Raw genomic sequence first — 16,857 nt, 5'->3', positions numbered from 1 at the left:
ATAATTAATAGTAAACCTAAGTTCACCTCAACTTCTCAAAGACTTTAGAGAAATATTTGCCGTGAAAACAGTCTCTTCAATGTCACTGTACCTATACTGCCGCTTGTTGTCAAGTCATTTAATTAAAATTTGTATGGAGAACAGAATTTGACTTTTAAAACAGTGATAAATTTATTAGTATTAGTATTGTCTTAAACCAAATGATAAAATTATATAAAAGTATCATATTTTAACACATCAACTTCTCAAATAGAAAATTAGTTTCTTTCAAGAAAAATTAAAAGTATATTACATCCAACTATATTCATTGGTATTCAACCAAGAACCACCTTTGTGCCTTTGATAATGTGAGAACGGGTTAAATTTTTATGTTTACCTGCCTGTTTCCTTTGATTAATATTTACGAGACCGTGAGAATTTCAAGTCTCAGACTAGCAATTAGTTTTCTGAATTAATTTTATGGATTAATATTTATATAATTGTCTTTCATGATTAAGGTAAATTTACAAATGTTCTGTCCTGGTTCTGTGGGATCAAAGGATTAGTCTTATGAAATTTAGAAAAAAAAATAATGCCTGGTGCATACCCGTTACCCTGAAGTTTTAAATAGCTAACAAAGAAGTTCTAATAAGTCTCACAAAGAGCTGTAAATAAGCAGTACAAAATAGAACGGAAAGTCCAAAATTATTTTTTTAATTTTTCAGTGGTTCAAAAGGAAACATACAGCATCATCAATAACCATTAATGAAACAGTGCTATTTATAAGACACATCTTTAATACATTCCAAGTGGTATTTCCTTTTAAGTAATGTGAAAGGTCATCAACAGAGCTCTAAATATAGCCAACCAACTTTAATTTAAACTGCTTACATGATTTTTCTCTTTGAAAGAACTAACAGGCAAAATGATCTAAAGAAGTAAAACATATATGGTTTTGCCTTATTAAAAAAACTGCATGTATGTACATATTCAACATACACACACACGAATTCGCTCTTCTTGTGTTTGTTTATTTTTAGCTGTCTCAATAAAATGTTTTTCCTCCCTCTGTTTTACTAAAACATGCCTATCTAGGAAGGAAAACAGATGTAGAATTGGACAACTACGTCTTGTTTGGGTTTTTTCCCTGTCAAGTAGAATTTATGATCATTGTCACACAGTAAGAGAATCTAAGTGAAACAGACAATAAGTCAGGAAGCAATTGCCGGGATACTTGAACACCGTAGCTTTGGAATTCAGGATTTGGTTACTAAAACTTCATTTGATTAAGCCAAATAAGGATACAATATCCTTTCTTACACAAAAGGCCCAGAGTAATTGTAAAAATAAAAGAAGCAATGTCACGGTGAGAGAAGAATCACAATAAACTAGTTGGTAAGAATCTTAAAACACCTTTTAAAATTATTCCTTAAATCCAAAACAGGGGAATCATGGTATAAAGTAGCTCGCATGCACTTTCCTCCCTCTTCTGATATATTATTAACAATAAGCAATAATTTAGTTTAATTAATTAGGTTTTCCATGAATCATGTCATTCCAAGTGTTCAGTGACACATAATATATTAACTGCTTAGATATTTTTTCCCAAGTTAACCAAGCTTATTAAAACTGAATTGTCCTTAATAAGAAACTTACATATTATTCATGTAACCTAACGAAGGTAAAATATGAAAATAATTTATGCAAACATTTTTCACGTAATATTTTACCTCTGAACCTGTCCCTACACACATTCTGCATCTTCTCAGGCAATAAAAGAACATAATTTTTTAAAAAATGAATAATCAGCTTACACAAACCTTTACAATAGTATTCACAACATACTTCTCTTGGGAAGCTAAGATCTCTCTGCACAGAACCAGAATGATGAAGCTTAAGGGCGAAATATTTACAGTGATTATCTCAGTCTACCCATGTGAATCTCAGTTTTTAAGTATAAAAAAAAAGTTAGAGTAAAACCTTTGACTTTTTTTTCCAACAGAAAAGAAATGTTTCATTTAGTAAAAACATTGATTTTAAAACTCGCTTCTGGGAACATTCTAAAATGATAACGAAGAGGCACAGTAACGATTCAAACACCACTTCCAATTCTTGGTACAGTCATGTCGAGCAAATCTTTTACATACTCATTTTGCAATATCTTTCTCCAAATTATCTGCCAGTTATTTTAAGAGGTCACTGCACCCATGCACAAACCAGTGCTAAAGTCTGAGAGATACAACCATCAATGAACATTTGCCACCGTAGACCTTCTATCACTTGTAAAATGTATTTCAACTGGAGTAAAATGGTGGAGGGAGAGGGAGAGATAGAGAAATGGGGAGAGAGCGAGAGGGAGGGAGGGAGACAGAAAGAGAGAGAGAGGCTTCTGTCTTTCCTTGAGGAACTGGCCTTTCTTTCTGAAACTCAAAACAGCAACAAGTAGCAGCGGCGGAAAAGTTTTCCTGCAGGCTGCCACATCTCACATTGGTGAGAAGGCGCAGGGAAGAGCTGCAGTGTACAGGGAAACTTCTGCACACTGAGCCCTCAGGAAGAGCCCAGAAGCAACAGCATAGCATCCACCTTTCGGGAAATTCAAACACATTAATAAGAAACCCTCTTGCCTAGCAGCGCCAGCAGCCCGGACTAATCGGAAGGTGCTCTCTTTCATCTGGGCACGGGAGTTGGGCTGACCACCAGGGCTGGGCTGGCCATAGCCCTCCCTACCTAGAATAAAGTGCCCATTGTTTCACACTGTACTAATTGAGGGAAAACAGCCCTTGCAGTAAGCATAATAGTTATCAAAGCCAGCAAGCAAAAAGCAATCAATATGTAAATGAAAGGGGCAGAAGGAAAGAAAGAGAGGAAGAAAAGAAGAGAAAGGAAAAGAAAGAAATGGAAGAAAGGAAGGAAGGAAAGAAAAAAGGCAATAAATGCTCAGATGAATTAACCCAAGAATGAACTTAATATTCATACTGGAATGCTTCCCTGCAGAAGGTTTGCCCATTCATGTCACGACTATTGCATACAAGAGACCATTGTCCACAAAACAGAAATCATTAGATTGAAATTTTTCATGTAGCAGTTTTTTGATCTGAAAGGTTTCCTTTCCCAAAACTAGAGCCTTGAATCCCAGCATTCTGATTAAAGAACGTTACGACTTCTCTCCTCCCAATATTATTTTTAAAGTTCAATCACCGGATTCATCAATGTCCTGAATTTTTATGCTGCTTTTTCTCTTCCCCAAATTTGCAGCTGGACAAATATGAGGATTAAAAAAAAAACCAGCAACAACAAACCCACACACATTTGCCAGAGCAAAGAAAAATAATGAACTGAATATGCATATCCTCATTAACTAAATTTAATTACACTGAGTGGCATAGTAATCAGTGGTTGCTCCAGTTACAGTATTCATTGAAAGGGAGGTGGATTCCAAATTAAGGCGAAGCGTGGGGGACAGTCGCATACTGATGAGGGAACCGCACACAACATGATACAATACACTATCTCAATCATTATTCAGAGAAGCTGCAGAAAGAACTACATTACCCTGTTCTAAGACTAATGCAAGAACAATTAGCCAAGAAGGCTCCAGTCTCCCACTGACTGTCCCACCTCCATACATTTCACACAAGCCAGCCCAGGGCCGACCGTACCATTTGCATTTTTCTTTTTTTCAAGAAGTGAACAAAAACTCACACTGCCTTTTTTTAAAAAAAGCAGGTCTATGTCCCTGGCCACAATAGCGGGGAAATCCTATCTTGCACACTGGTGTGCGGAGCCACCCCAGGCTCCCACAACTTCAGCTTGAACTTTCTGCAGGCAGGGAACTTTATAACATGTGCATGGAACAATAAAGCAGGGGGGCGGAAAGTTTGGGGGCGGGTGGGTGGAAAAAAATGGGATCCCATCAAACTTACCATCCACCAGGTCCTGGCTGACATGTCATAACATAGCTGCCATTTTATGGAGCTGTCCGATGTTTTCCCAGCCATTATGCTGTCAGCAATCTTCATCAGATGCAGCTCAATGGAAGATAAGACACCTAATCAAGAAAACATCGGCGGTGGCTTTCTGGACTACATGTAGGCCAATCCTTATCACACTGCATCATGGGAAAAGCTCCTTTATTAGCAGGAGGAACTACTGCAACCTCACAGATAGAAAGACAAGGATCAGTTCTTTTGCCTTTTTTTTTTTTTTTTTTTTTTTTTGGTCTAAAGGGATTGGTGAAAGTAGCTAGCGTTCTTTGTGTATCATGTGTACAAGAGTTAAGTATCTTGCAAGTGGGCGGCTAACTGCTTTGCTGGGGCTATGCAGACTAAAGTTTATTTGCATTCTTCTCTGTTGTATATTGTTTGACATGGTCCATGGTCCTTGCTGAGCAGATGAAGGGAGGGGAAGGGGGTGGGAGGGAGGGGAGAAGGAGCGGTAATTGCTCAGAATTAATATCTCCCCCAACAAAGACATAACAGTTTCATTGACACAGTCAGAACACGGTTCAGATGTCACTGCACACATGGGTGTGCGGGTGTGTGTGTGCGAACACGAACACACACACACACACACACACACACACACACACACAGTGGAACACACAGGTAGCAGCTGCAGCTGGATTCAGACGAGGTTGCCAAAGGCTACAAACTCCATTCTCATGCTGGACATATGGAAGTAGTTTAACTCTTTGAAATCTCTGTTCAAGAAGAGCCCTGCAGTCTGCAGAGATAAATCAGCATTGAGAACAGTTTCTCAGTCAAGAGGCATCAGGCCCAGGGCTCTCTCCCTTCTGAAGATAGCCTAGAAACACTTCCTTCATCTAGGAAGACCTGATAAAAATGAGAAGGGAAGGACAGCGTTTGCCCATAATCCCAACTCCAGACTTAATTCCTCACTTAGTCCTTCTCTGTCCTACTCTTGGAAAGGGATTCATTTATTTTCCCCTCAGCACTGATCATTTTTGCTTCATCCTGGACTTAGAATTAGTTCTTCCAGTCCGCACACACAGAAAGTAGAAACTAACATTTACTAATAAAACCACTTGCTCTGAATAGCCTTTTCTTTTCTAAAGAGTAAAAAAATCCGAATACTTCAGGGAGAATCTTAAGGAGTCACACAATTAGAAATCCAGGCCAAGTAGATGGATTGCTGCCCTCTCTTTTGCTAAAACACAAAAAGGCAAAGATGCCTCCATGCGTGGCGGGCGATACTGATTTCCAAGGCCCCTACGGCACACCGCCCCTCCAAGCCACCTCTCTGAAGTCACCTTTTTCTTCAGTGTGCACTGCTAGTATTCCCCGAATGACTTTCAGGCTTAGAATTTACATTTGCTGCAGACAGTTTAAACGGACAAACTCCTACTTGATTCAGACAAAGTGAAGGGAGAAAAAAATTGCTGCATTACCGGCATTTTCTTTTCTCTGCATGCGGTTTGTGTGAGGCTGCAAAGGCAACTTGTTTCGGCCTGTGAACTTCAAAGAGGAAAAGCGCCTGCTGTGAAGAGCCCAGTCCTTCAGGTATTTTTATATTCACCGAGGAGGCCTGTCAGCCAGAGTCTCAGGACAGGAGCTTACGGAGGCCTGCCTCTGGGCTGGTGGCAAAATCACCTGCCCTTCGCAGACCCGGCTGATCCTCTCCCGGCCCCAGACTCTGGCTTCTCCCTCCTCACATTGGATGTGTTTATTCTCAGGAGGGTGGGGGGGAGCAAAGGACAGGAATGCCCCACCCAGGCCTCTGCCTTTGAAGTATCCCGTGACCCCAAAGCTTCCTTTTTTTTCCTTTCTCTTTCCCCACCCGCTTCTTCATGTCTTATTCGTTTGGGGTTTTTCTGTTTGTTTTTTTTAAATTTTGAGCAATGATTGTATCATAAGCCCAGTAATGGTAATCATGATTTCCCGTTTTAATCTGCTCAGCTAACAGCAGCTCCGCTGAACGCCTCCTGTGTGTCAGGCAGCCCGTGGTGGACACGGGGGCTCCAGAGGTTAATGAGCTGCAGCATGCGTCCCGTTCCTCTCAGAGCCCTTTTCACCCGAAGTCGTGACAGGCAGGGCGGAGGGGAAGGGAGGGGCTCAGGCAGGTATTTCCTCGGGCTGCTCGGGCCCAGCAGCTCCTTGGCACCCAGGACCTCACTCCGCATGCATTCCAGAGCCCTCACTGGGGCCAGCTGGTGGGGCTGGAGGTGAGGCCAGCGTGGCCTCCACGCTTCCTCCCTCTGCCCTGCAGGCAGCCCCGGCCAGGGCCCACCTCTCTCAGTTGCCCTGCGTGGAAGGAGGACCCCCCTCTACCTTTTTCTGCTGCGCTGCCTTCAAGTGGCTCTCTTGGGGCAGAGCCTGACTTTGGGGTGCTGATATGAGAACACTCCTCAGCCACCAACACTTCACTGCCTGCCTCAGAATCCTTTAAGAACCTTGGCACACGGCACGGCTAACGCACAGGTCTATCTGCTGAGGGTCCGTTATCACTGTCACTGTGGGGACACCTCCTCTGATGAGTTGACAACAACAAGTGGGAAATGATGAGAGATGACGGGGAAGCAGAGGCCGGTGGGAGTGAGGCTGCGGCATTTCTCTACGAACGTGTGACCCGTGGGGAACAGAGACACGGGGGTAGAAATAACAAAGCTGTGCGCTTCACTTGCTCGGCTGGGGAGCACCACGCCAACAGGAGACCGGGGATCCCTGGCGGAGCTAGAAAGGGATAAACTCAGCATCTGGGGTCGTATTCACAAGATGCATACCCAGGGGCTGACCACTCACCATGTGCGGCCCTGGAGAGCGTCTTTCACCGACGTGAAACTTCCTAGCGTGCCAGTCTAGTGCACGCACGGAGAGATCAGGCGAACGGACTCATGGGTAGAAGCCGGCGTGATTGGATTCATTAGCCGAGCTAATCTCACCTGACTCAGGTCAAAGGTTAACTAGATGTTAAAAACACCAATTAAGCTCGCAAAGCACTAATGACTAGCGAGGAAGATTTGTGGGGAGATAAGTAGAATGTTCCCTCCCACCTGGTTTAAAGCCCTAAAATGCCTCCAATCTCAGTCTTTTCCCCCTCAGATTGCTCTTTCCATCATAGCATCTGTCCATGCCCAGTTCTCTCCCTGACTCCCAGGCTCCCCTCCCCTGTTTCCAGCCATGCTGCCTGTAGTCACCTCCCCCAGTTTCGACACCTCACTCAGTAGAACAAAAGCTTGGCAAAAGCCAGATCTTTAGCCCGAAGCAATCACCAGTTATTGATCTATTATGTCCTGGGGGTGCTTTGACGTCTTTCTCACAGGCAGATAACCTCGGGATGACCCCAGCGCTACCATGCCCGCCACTGCTTTTGGGGATTCACAGTTTCTCCTCTTTGAGAATGAGCCTGGGGCGAGGTCAAGGGCTCTGAAGCCACGTGGCCAGGATTCAAATAACAGGGTTGTGACCTACTAGCTGTGTAACCTGAGGCAAGTCAGTTAACATGTTTGCCTCAGTGTTCTCATCTGGAGAATGGAATTTGTAATAAAGAACCTCATAATTGACAGAATTCCATCAATTACTGTAAGTACAGGGCTTAACATCGTGCCTGGTGAAGCAGACCTATGTGCCATTTTGCTTTATTTACAGATAAGGAAACAGGCGCTCATAATTTGACCCAAAGCATATAGTTAATAATTAAGGGGGGATGAGAAAGGAAGAAATAATTCCCTCCCTCCCAAAAAAGAGAGATATTTTAACAACATATAAAAAAAAGAGAGCTATAAAGATAATCAGAAAAAAGAGAGAAATAAAGAGATACAGAGATAAAAAGAGAGAGGGACAGTTAGAGAATGAGAAGCAAAAATGAGGCCCTCTGGTGTCCCCGTAGCCCCTGGTAGGGGCTCCTGAGCCCACTCTGCTCACACTGACCCTCCCCTGGGCCCCTGCTGGCTTCTGGTCCAGCCCCTGCACGGCCCCTAGGCTGTGGGGTTACCTAAGTCCTGTTGGGATCGGTGGATGAAAGTGGTCACTACTCGGGGCTCTTGACCCATGGAAGACTACAAGTTTAGATGCTATTTGAAGAATCATTTTCTTAAACTATTGTGATTTATTTTATTTTTAGGTTTTTGGCCCTGATGTTCAATTCTAATCTCATCTAATGCTGAGTAGGTGAGCCCTGTGCTCAATAAATAGTATCCTTTCTAGGGTCATTATGAGGATTGAATAAGACCGTGTAAAGCTCCATCACAAGCTATTGGTATTTTTAAAATCAGTACAAATTACAGTGTTGTGTTATCTACTCCAGCTCCATTTTCAAGGTTAGGGAACTGAGACTTCTCAAAAGTCACATGGACAGTGGAAGAGCTAAAATTCATCTTTTGCTCCCCGACTTCTTCATCTAGTGCTTCTTCCCCTCTTACCACCAGGAAGAGAGACAGGATGAAGATGTGGTTTGGGGGGTTTATTTGTTAGTTTCTTTTTTGGTTTTTTTTTTTTAATGTGCTGGACATTACACAGGGGATGAACTGGTTAGCAAATCTGAGAATGAACAGAGAAACCCAGTGAGAAGGCCTGAGGAAAACTGATGAAGACTTTAATTTCCTAAGTCATATGCTCTAGGAGGGCAAGGATGGTGACGCCTGAGTCTGCACATCCCCATGCCCAGAGGCTGGCACACGAGTACTCAAATACTTGTCAAATGAATGACTGAACTCAAACAGTGGTGATGGGAGTGGAGAGTTATTATTATGGAGAAGAGAAGGGCAGGTCTTGGGTGTGTGGGCTGATGGAGAGAGGGGTGTACAATGCCTCCTGGGGTTCAGGCTTGGGAGGCCTAGTGGATTCAAAATGTAAAAGCATGGGAGAATGGCAAGTCCAGCTAATAGTAGGAAGTGAATCTTTTCCACTAAGAAACTGTTTGGAAGAGTCAGACACATTCTCCAATCATCTACCTAGACCTGACAGAAAAAGCCAGGCTTGGGTCAGGAAAGTTCAGTAAGCCTTCCACTGGGACCACGGTCAGCTGAGGGTAACAGAGAAGGGAATTGGTGGCATGTGAGGGGCAATGAGGCAAAGGAGTATTAAATCATTCTGATTCTCCTCTGAGGGAAGGAGTCCCACTTTCCAGCCTCTGTGAAGATTCAGGGAGAGACCTTGACCTTTTTACAAGCTATTTCCCCTCACCCTCGGGTGCTATCATCATACACTGCAATCCCCTCAGGTCAGAGCCCTCCTGATCTGAGCTGGGGGAGAAGAGATGAATCCAAAGGGTGAACCGAGAAAGTTTCCTGCCCCAGGGGCTGCCCCTCCAGTACCTGAGCCCTTCAAAACGGCAGCTGTCATCCACAACGCTGCACTTCACCATTCCCTCCTGGGGATGCTGTCAGAAGGGAGTCGGCGGCCTCCGGGCATCTCCTTTGGGAGGAAGCCCGGACTGAGCCGATCCTGTGCCCACCCACTGGGGAGGACCCCGCTCCCCTCCACCTGCTGCCATGGCTTCTGGTCACCTTCCCACTGTGTTGTCCTGACTTGATCTTAATTGGTCTCACCCATCCCTAATGACTCCCAAAGGAATGCCCTGAGCCCTGTCCAGCAAGCTGGCCAAAAGGTCATTTTTGAAACAAGTGGCAGACTTCTTACCTGTTCAAACAAGGAGATTGAGGTTTGAATGGAAACAACTGGTTATTAACTTTGGAGATATACCAGTAATGACCCACCTGAAACTTTTCCTGAAGACAGGTGTTTGTTTCCAGAAAAGGATAATGTGACTGAAAACAGGAACCAGCTGAGCTTCCCTTAGAACATGCCTATTTTTTTTATGTGAGTCTGGAATTGAAGTGTGCTCATTCTTACTAACTTTTCTCAAGTAAATTTCCCCAAATAAATGCCACATTTTCTGAATATGAGTGTTTGAAATATTTTCTCTTTTACATACCTGTTTACCAGAATTTGCGGCAGCTCTGGCCACTGACATGGGAAGATTTTTGACTTAGATTCTGGTAAGAAAATAAGGTTGCTGTATAGCATGATCCCATTTTTTGATAAACAGCTCCAATTGTCTTCATATATGCATTTATGCATATAAAACTGCTAGGATATTGACAGAATTATTAATGGGAGAAACTTGTACTTTACATACTTTTGTACTCAAATTTTATGTTGCTCCTATGTTACATTTATAAATTAAAACAAAAAGTATGGTGAAGGGGGCATGGGACCCTTCTGTACATTATTTTTGCAACTTCTTGAGAGTGTACTATTATTTCAAAATAAAAAATTGGGAGAAGAAAGTAAGTTAATACACTTCCAGCTAAATGTTTGAACTTCTGACCCCTAGAGCCAGGGATGGATACTCTACAGAGGACTGTGGTGCTATAAGCGTCCCCTGTCCGTGGGATTGTAAGAGTACTTTCCCTTCATGCTTTTGAAGGCAGAGAATAAGATAAAGTGGCAAAAATAAACAAATGGGACCTAATGAAACTTAAAAGCTTTTGCACAGCAAAGGAAACCATAAAGAAGACGAAAAGACAACCCTCAGAATGGAAGAAAATATTTGCAAGTGAAGCAACTGACAAAGGATTAATCTCCAAAATTTACAAGCAGCTCATGCAGCTCAATATCAAAAAAAAGAAACAACCCAATCCAAAAATGGGCAGAAGACCTAACTAGACATTTCTCCAAAGAAGATATACAGATGGCTAACAAACACATGAAAGAATGCTCAACACCACTAATCGTTAGAGAAATGCAAATCAAAACTACAATGAGGTATCACCTCACACCAGTCAGAATGGCCATCATCAAAAAAATCTACAAACAATAAATGCTGGAGAGGGTGTGGAGAAAAGGGAACCCTCTTGCACTGTTGGTGGGAATGTAAATTGATACAGCCACTATGGAGAACAGCTTGGAGGTTCCTTAAAAAAACTAAAAATAGAACTACCATACAACCCAGCAATCCCACTACTGGGCATATATCCTGAGGAAACCATAATTCAGAAAGAGTCATGTACCACAATGTTCACTGCAGATCTATTTACAATAGCCAGGACATGGAAGCAACCTAAGTGTCCATCGACAGATGAATGGATAAAGATGTGGCACATATATACAATGGAATATTACTCAGCCATAAAAAGAAACGAAATTGAGTTATTTGTAGTGAGATGGATGGACCTAGAGTCTGTCTTACAGAGTGAAGTAAGTCAGAAAGAGAAAAACAAATACCATATGCTAACACATATATATGGAATCTTAAAAAAAAAAAGGTTCTGAAGAACCTAGGGGCAGGACAGAAATAAAGACGCAGACATAGAGAATGGACTTGAGGACACAGGGAGGGGGAAGGGTAAGCTGGAACAAAGTGAGAGAGTGGCATGGACATATATACACTACCAAATGTGAAATAGATAGCTAGTGGGAAGCAGCCACATAGCACAGGGAGATCAGCTCGGTGCTTTGTGACCACCTAGAGGGGTGGGATAGGGAGGGTGGGAGGGAGACACAAGAGGGAGGGGATGTGGGGATATATATATATGTATAGCTGATTCACTTTGTTATAATGCAGAAGCTAACCCACCATTGTAAAGCAAGTATACTCCAATAAAGATGTTAAAAAAAAAAAGGCAAAGAAAGATAAAGCGGCAGCGAAGGCAGAGTAACAATATATTGCCATGTTGCCCCTTTTTAACAAGGCAAATCTTGCCAAAAGATAGGAGAGTTTCACAACTAAGGCTCCTAAGAGCAATCAGGGAGGCAGTACAAGTTCAACATATGAATAATACAGATAAGCATGAAACCCCAAGCCGGAGAGCAGTGAGAGGCGGCCTGGAGTGCCCTCCCGTGTAAAAGTTCTTAGGAGGGAATACAGAGGGCTGCTGATTTCTTAATCACTGTCAAAGCCTCCTACTGCAGGGCTCCTTAAGGGCAGGGTTATGGCTCTGAGGCTGCCATTAAGAGACAAATCTCCCTGCTGCCCCAACACCTGCCCCCTCCACTCCCCTCCTCTACACACTGTACACAAGTAAAGGCTGGTACTAACCAACTCAGGGAAAGGGCAAAGGTGAAGAGAAAGCCTCCAAAGGCAGTCTGGGGGAGGGTGGTGTATGTTTGGAATTAGAGGAGGGAGGGAAGGATGGACGACAGAGTTTCACTGTTTCACTTGCCTTTGCCAGTCACCATTTCTCCAGCAAATATTTATTGTTTACCTGCCATGTGCCAGGCACTGTGCTAGGTGCTGGTGAGCAAAACTACACATGCGCCTTTCCCTGGAGCCGCTAACAGTCTGGGGCTGGGGCGGGGGTCAGGGGATGACATTAACCACATGTTCACGCAACAATTCACGCAACATGTCCAGAACAATTTGTTGAAAATGGTTGCATTGTTTTTGTATTTTTGACAAACATTTGGTCTTATACTCGTGGATGAATGGCTGGACTTTCTATTTACTTGTTCCATTGCTAGATTTGTCTATCCCTTAACAAAAAATACACATCGTCTTGATTACTATCACTTTTTTTTGTTTGTTTTTTTGTTTGCTTGTTGTGGTACGCGGGCCTCTCACTGCTGTGGTTTCTCCCGTTGCGGAGCACAGGCTCCGGACGTGCAGGCTCAGCGGCCATGGCTCACGGGCCCAGCCGCTCCGCGGCATGTGGGATCTTCCCGGACCGGAGCACGAACCCGTGTCCCCTGCATCGGCAGGCGGACTCTCAACCACTGCGCCCACAGGGAAGTCCTATTAGCACTTCACCTTTGAGAAGTGTCAGCCTATCAACTTTGTTTTTCTTCTTCAAAAATGAAAAATGGCCATTGTAGGTCCTTTGCATTTCCATATGAACTTTATAATTGGCTTGCCGATTTCTGCTTAGATTTTCACTGGGACTGCACTGACTTTTCAGATCACTTCAGAGAATATTGACATCTTAACAATTTTGAGTCGTCCTATCCATGAATATGTTACATATTTCCCTTTATTTAGATTTTCTTTAATTCTTCTCAGCAATGTTTCATAGTCTTCTGTGTAGAGGTCTCGCATGTCTTTAAATTTATCTCCAGGTGTCTTACGTTTTTGGATGCCATTGCCAATGGAATTTTATATTTTACTTTCCAACTGTTCATTGCTATAGAAATACAATTGATTTTTATATATTGACTTCCAATTTCTAGCAACCTTACTAAATTTGCTCATATTTATGTAGTTGGGGTGTGTGTGTGTGTGTGTGTGTGTGTGTGTGTGTGTTGTGTTTTGGTATATTCCTTAGGATTTTCTTTGTACACAATCAAGTCATCTGTGAAGAGAGTTATACTTCCTTCTTTCCAAACTGTATATTTTTATTTCTTTTTCTTCCATTATTTCAACGACCATAGCCTGCATTACACTGTTGAATAACAGTGGTGAGAAAATACATTCTTGTCTTATTCCCATTCTTGGAAGGAAAGGCTTCAGTATTTCATCATTAGTATGATGTTAGCTCTAGGTTTTTCATAGTGACCTACACTGAGGAAATTCCCTTCTATTCCTAGTTGGGCGAGAGTTTTTTTAAAATCATGAATGTGAGTGGAATTTTGTCAAATGCTTTTTCTGCATCTATTGAGATGATCATAGAATTCTTCTCCTTTAATCTAATATTTTGAATTAATAATTAATTTTGGAATGTTAAACCAAGCTTGCATTCTTGTGATAAATTCCAGTTGGTGAAAATATTTTTCTTTTTTTTTCTTTTAATTTTATTTATTTATTTTTGGCTGCATTGGGTCTTCGTTGCTGCGCGCAGGCTTTCTCTAGTTGTGGTGAGCGGGGGATACCCTTCTTTGCGGTGCGCAGGCTTCTCATTGCGGTGGCTTCTCTTGCTGTGGAGCATGGGCTGTAGTTGCGTGGGCTGCAGTAGTTGTAGCTCGCGGGGTCTAGAGCGCAGGCTCAGTAGTTGTGGCGCACGGGCTTAGTTGCTCCGCAGCATGTGGGATCTTCCCGGACCAGGGCCCGAACCATTGTCCCCTGCATTGGCAGGCGGATTCTTAACCACTGTGCCACCAGGGAAGCCCTATTATTCTTTTTACACATTGCTAAATTTAATTTGCTAATATTTTGATAAGGATTTTTGTGTCTGTATTCATAAGGTGTATTTTCTGTAATTTTCTTGTAATCACCCCGTCTGGTGGGTTTTTTTTGACTTTTTATTTTATTTTCTTCACACACATACACTGTATTTTATTTTTACAAGAGATAAATAAACTGACACCAAGCATTGTAAATGGATGGCCACAACAAAAGCAACAATGATTGCAATTACCAAACACGAAACACACTCATACTATGTCATAATATTGACAATCAGTCCAGTAATCCTCCACTGTAACAGCACCTTTACTTTGCAGTGAAAACTGATTTGTATATTTTTTGCCTCTAAGTCCTTGTGAGATTTTTTTTTATTCAAACAGAAAGTCACAAAAATTATAATCATCCTCATCAGTTCACTCAGTCCCATGTAATTAATTTTTTTTCATCTTGATCTTTTGTTAGCACTTTTATGAGTTCATCAGTTTTCCATTAGAGTTCTGAAAATGCTTATTCATTCAGTTCAGCAGTATAGTCAGTTACCAGAAACCTGTACTTGTCAGAGTCTTTACCATGAATTCCTTGAAGATGAAACCCTTTTATAGGAACATTTTTGCGAAAGCATCAGAGTACACCCAGAACTGTCTGTAAATGACAGATGACAGAAGACTTAAAAATGACCACGGTTAAAGATTTGATGAAAGTTCATAATAATGCAATTGACAAGGAAATTTAGTTATTTCTGAGATATACATTTTAAAGTAATAACTAGAATTATGACTTATAACATTATACCAGAACATATAAGATTTTTAGAATTTTAGATTTTTACATGAAATTTCTAAAAACCCTGTCTGTTTTTGATATCCGTGTAATTTCAGCCTCATTACATGAACTGGGAACTGTTTTCTTCCTCTCTATTTTCTGAAAGAGAGTGATGTTATTTCTTCCTTAAATATTCGATAGAATTCACCAGTGAAGCCATCTGAGGCTGGAGTTTTCTTTCTGGAAAAATTTTAAATTTAATTCAATGTCATTAGCAGCTATAGGCTATTCAGACTTCCTATTTCTTATTGTGTCAATCTTGATAAAATATGTTCTAAAGAAATGTAGTCATCTTATCTAAGTTTCCAAATTAATTGGTATAAAATTATTTATAACATTCTCTTATTATTGTTTTCATGTCTGTGGAAAATATACTTCATTCATGAAATTGGTAATTCTTAAAATTATTTACCATATTCTCTTATTATTGTTTTCATATCTGTGAAATATATCATAACAACTCTTCTTTCATTCCTAAAATTGGTAATTATTTTTCTCTCTTTTTTCCTTGATCAGTCTAGCTAAGGTTAAATTAATTGTATTGATCTTTTCAAAGAACCAGCTTTGACTTTGTTTCCTCCTTGCTCATGTTTTCTATTTCATTTATTTCCACTCTTATTTTTAGAATTTCCTTTTTAAAAGTTAACTTTGGGTTTAATTTTCTCTCTTCCTAATTACTTAAGGTTGACCACAGATCACTGATGTTATACATGTATTCCTTTCTGATATAATCACTCAAACCTACAAATTACCCTCTAACCACTGCTTTAGCTTCATCCAACAAATTTGATATATTGTCTTTTATTATCATTTATTTCAAAATATTTTCTAATGTCTCATGATTTTATTTTAGTTCATAGATTACATTCTAGTATATCTTTAACTTTGCAAATATTTGGATATTTTACAGATAGTGTAATTATGTTGACTCCTAATTTAATACTGTGTGTGGCCAGAGAACATTTGCTATATATTTTAATTCCTTTAAATTTATTGAGACTTCTTTTATGGCCTAGACTAGGATACTATTATTCCTTGCTTTTAGAGAGAAGCCTTTAAAAAGTGGTCCTCTGAACCTCTTGCTCATGCCTTCATGTTCCCACCCTTTTCCACATTCTGATCTCTAAGCTTCTCATCCTGTCAAGGGCCAAACTCACACCATTGTTTTCTTTACAAGCCTTTCTTTCTTTTCTGTAAACTAGACTTTAGAGTTTCTCAAAGACTTGCAATCAGACTGATTCTCTGAAAGACAGCTTCTAGGAATATATCCCAAACCTCTAAGGAAATGGAAATCTGGGGGCAAGTTTATGTTTCTAAAATATCGTGGAAGAATACATGGACTGAGAATAATAATAGTAATATAATAATAGTAATAAAATAATAATAATAAAATGTGAAACTCCTTAACATCTTCCCCAGCGATCTGCATCTTGAATGGTCTCTGAAAGAGCATCACGAGGGAAAGAGAGCCTAATATTAATATCTTGAGGGTATACATTGTATTCACCACCCCAAATATCTGTTTACAATATAGTTTAGTGGGTTATAAGGGGAAGATAATACCATTCCGTCTCTCCAGTGGAAGACAAGTGTGTTCCTGTTCCCATTCAGCACTATTGCCAGATAGCAGTGAAATGTCTGAAAGGGAAAAATCAGAATGGAAGTGTAGTGGAAATTACTAGTGTAGTGGAATTACCATCACTGGTATCCAGGTAGCCTCTCATTTCTGGGCACAAGGAAGGCTACACTTCCCAGACTTCTTGCAGCTAGGCAAGACCGCATGACTAGTTCTGCCCAATGGGATATAAGCAGAAGTTATGTGGACGGGCAGCCTTTCAACGCCTTCTTTCCCTGACTTGGCAACAAATGATATTGCAGGTAGTGAAAAGACTTTGTCAGTGTAAGTTCCTGAATGGCTACTGACTGCCTATGTGGATGGCTTCACTCAAGCCCACTCTCTTTAGATACACAACAAGAGTCAACTTTATTTTGTTAAGCCATTGTGATTTCAGGATAAAATTGTTGCTGCAACCCAACCTAGCT

General features: G+C 41.3%; 1 long non-coding RNA gene across 1 annotated transcript in view; it reads right to left on the bottom strand.

The window, feature by feature from the left end:
• Positions 1 to 678: 678 nt before the first annotated feature.
• LOC141278970 (uncharacterized) overlaps positions 679 to 16,857 on the bottom strand; it is a 34,825-nt gene continuing 18,646 nt past the window's right edge. The window contains exon 3 of the long non-coding RNA XR_012332497.1: positions 679 to 14,994. This is a non-coding gene — a long non-coding RNA (uncharacterized lncRNA). The remainder of the gene's footprint in view (positions 14,995 to 16,857) is intronic.

Source organism: Tursiops truncatus, chromosome 6 (assembly GCF_011762595.2).
Source record: "Tursiops truncatus isolate mTurTru1 chromosome 6, mTurTru1.mat.Y, whole genome shotgun sequence".
Classification (NCBI taxonomy): domain Eukaryota; kingdom Metazoa; phylum Chordata; class Mammalia; order Artiodactyla; family Delphinidae; genus Tursiops; species Tursiops truncatus.
The sequence above is the reverse complement of the archived record's forward strand: the minus strand, read 5'-3'. Positions and strand labels throughout refer to the sequence as shown.